The sequence below is a fragment of the Callithrix jacchus genome, chromosome 1 (genome assembly GCF_049354715.1).
Source record: "Callithrix jacchus isolate 240 chromosome 1, calJac240_pri, whole genome shotgun sequence".
In the NCBI taxonomy this organism is placed as follows: domain Eukaryota; kingdom Metazoa; phylum Chordata; class Mammalia; order Primates; family Cebidae; genus Callithrix; species Callithrix jacchus.
Window position 1 is genome coordinate 89,541,568 of NC_133502.1, and position 3,387 is coordinate 89,544,954.

The window sequence follows — 3,387 nt, forward strand, 5'->3', positions numbered from 1 at the left end:
CTGCTACACTGTGCTGGAGGAATTATTTTCTGACTTTGAAAGCATAGAGCTTTCGTTTTGCTTTGCAATGTGGATGTTCCATATAGTATACCATATTTTTAATTGAATTTTGATGGGCAATATTGAAAAATTATTTTCTCTTGTCTTAGAGATGGTAGGACTCTAAATAAATACATTTATGAAGTCAACAAGGATGTGGCCAGACAGAATTTGCACCTCTTTAAGAATAGTCATTGTTACCTGAGACTGGACCTGAGGAGACCTCAACTTCGGTGCTCGGGCCGCCCCTCCTCAGCCAGACAGTCCGCGCCGCAGCGGCTACCTGCCGCGAAGAGACGCCGAGACCGGGTGCGCTCAGCTGCAAGTGGCGGACCCGCCCCCTGTCCCGCAGTGTCCTGGACCCCGCGGGCCTCCGCTCTCCAGTCCTCGGCCCCGGCCCCAGGGCCACGATGAGCTTCCTGAGCCTGCAGCAGCCGCCGTAGCCCAGCCGCACCGGGGCCGCCTGCACCCTGCGGCAGAAGCTGATCTTCTCGACCAGCAGCGACTTTGAGGAAGAAGAGGAAGAGGAGGAGGAGGAGGGCAGCGGCCACAGCACCGGGGAGGACACGGCCTTTCAAGAGCCCGACTCGCCGCTGCCGCTGCCGCCTGAGCGGAGCCCCATGGAGCCTGGGCCCGAACGCCGCCACTCGCCCGGACCGCCCCCGGGAGCGCCGGCGAGCTGGAGGAAGACCTGCTGCTGCCCGGCGCCTGCCGGGGCGCGGACGAGGTGGGCGGAGGGGCGGAGGGCGACTCTTGGGAGGAGTAAGGTTTCGGCTCCTCGTCGCCAGTCAAGTCGCCGGCGGCCCCCTACTCCTTGGGCAACTCGTTCTCTCCTGTGCTCTGCGGCGGCCCGGGGGATGCGTCGCCGCGGAGCTGCGGGGCGCACCAGGGCCCCTGCTCGCCGCGGCCCGACCACCCGGGCACCCCGACGCACAAGACCTTCCGCAAGCTGCGGCTCTTGGACACCCCGCACATGCCCAAGAGTTTGCTCTCCAAAGCTCCAGGAATTGATTCCAGCTCTGTTAAACTCCGGGGTAGTTCACTCTTCATGGATACAGAAAAATCAGGAAAAAGGGGAATTTGATGTGCGACTCCTCAAGTGAATATGAATCGTTTTTCTCCGGATTCTGTGTTGCTTCATTCCTCAGGACAGTGTCGTTGTAAAAAGGGCATACTGGAATGATTCCTGTGATGAAGACATGGATGCCAGTGATTATGAGCTTGAAGATGAAACAAGACCTGCTAAGAGAATTATAGTTTCTGAAAGCAATATGAAGTCCCGGTATAAAACAGAATTTCATAAGCTAGAGAAAATTGGCTCTGGAGAATTTGGTTCTGTATTTAAGTGTGTGAAGAGGCTGGATGAATGCACTTATGCCATTAAGCGATCAAAAAAGCCACTGGCTGGCTCTGTTGATGAGCAGAACGCTTTGAGAGAAGTATGCCTGTGCAGTTCTTAGACAGCATTCTCACATAGTTCGATATTTCTCTGCATGGGCAGAAGATGATCATATGCTTATATAGAATGAATATTGTAATGGTGGAAGTTTAGCTGATGCTGTAAGTGAAAACTACAGAATCATGAGTTACTTTAAAGAAGCAGAGTTGAAGGATCTCCTTTTGCAAGTTGGCCAGGGTTTGAGGTATATTCATTTAACATCTTTGGTTCACATGGATATAAAACCTAGTAATATTTTCAGATCTCGAACCTCAATCCCAAATGCTGCCTCTGAAGAAGGAGATGAAGATGACTGGGCATCCAACAAAGTTATATTTAAAATAGGTGATCTTGGGCATGTAACAAGGATTTCCAGTCCACAAGTTGAAGAGAGTGATAGTCGTTTTCTTGCAAATAAAGTTTTACAGGAGAATTATACCCATCTACCAAAAGCAGATATTTTTGCACTTGCCCTCACAGTGGTATGTGCTGCTGGTGCTGAACCTCTTCCCAGAAATGGAGATCAATGGCATGAAATCAGACAGGGTAGATTACCTCAGATACCACATGTGCTTTCTCAAGAATTTACAGAGTTGCTGAAAGTTATGATTCATCCAGATCCAGAGAGAAGACCTTCAGCAATGGCACTGGTAAAACATTCAGTGTTGCTATCCGCTTCTAGAAAGAGTGCAGAACAGTTATGCATAGAATTGAATGCCGAAAAGTTCAAAAATTCACTTTCACAGAAAGAACTCAAGAAAGCACAGATGGTAAAAGCTGCAGCTGAGGAAAGAGTGATCTTCACTGACTGGATGACCACTAGGTCCACCACCCAGAGTAATAGAACATCTTGACTTATTGGAAATAAAATGAACCACTCTGTCAGCCTTACTATATACTGAGCTACTCATTTCCCACCTCCCCCTATAAACTGTGATGAGAGGAAGCTAGGTTGGAATCACTGATAGAATTCAGTCTGCAATTACTTTTCTCAATTGGTGTCAGTAGTTTTACTGATTAGGACTTTTATTGTTAATTACAGTTGAAAGCTGTATTTTGGCCATTGCTGTGTCAGGCTTTCATCTAATCTTACCAGTCTATTTTCTGTAGGATGTGTCACTGTTGGATGTTACACCAGCCTTTCCAGGGTTAACCACTGTGGTGGTGTGCTGCTTATAGTTTGCTGTTGCATTGTAACAAAAGGTGTCTTTCCCTGTAGTGACCTGTAAAAAGAACTCAAGGGCTTTATTACAGACATACTCTCCCTTTGAAAAGGGACATGCTAAAAGACTCACTACTACTCATCCTTCAATGTACCTGTGTGTCCCTCTTATATTTATTTTTTTTTAATTGTGAATTATACTTGTATATCCCACTGGGAGCACTTTGTAGGCATTGCATGAACCATGGGATGATAATTCTGTGGAAGTATTGCCTTGTGAATTTGCTACTATTTTAGTTTTGTCTTTGCTGTAAACTTGTAGCATTAAACAAGTTTTCGGGGGGAGGACTCAAGATGGCGCTGTGAGAACAACCCAGGATTGGAGTTCTCGTTGTGTCTGCGGAGAGGTGAGTCTGAGCTGCATTTCCAGACTGATCTTTGTTGCCCATGGGACGGGGAAATTCCCAAGTGAAGAGGAGACATGGGACGCCAGGCAGATATTCCGCCTGGCAAAGCCGGCAGCTGGGGTGGCGGTGGCCGGCCCTACCCAGCGCTCCCCACAGGGCACGCTTGTCCGGGTGCCCCGTTGAACTGGCAACCGGAGACGTGAGAGGGCTGGACTTGAGACTGAGCTAGACTTGGACAGTGGGCCAGCCCAGGGGATTGCAGGAACAGAGCGTTAGGGTTGGCCCAGTGGGAGGTACAAAACCGCAATTTCAAACAAGCCCCATGCAGACGGCCCGAGACG

The 3,387-nt window shown here is 49.1% G+C and overlaps 1 pseudogene; it reads left to right on the plus strand.

Annotated features, from left to right (window-relative positions):
* The first annotated feature begins 421 nt into the window (after positions 1 to 421).
* On the plus strand, positions 422 to 2,487 carry LOC100400847 (wee1-like protein kinase pseudogene; annotated as a pseudogene).
* The last annotated feature ends 900 nt before the right edge of the window (positions 2,488 to 3,387 follow it).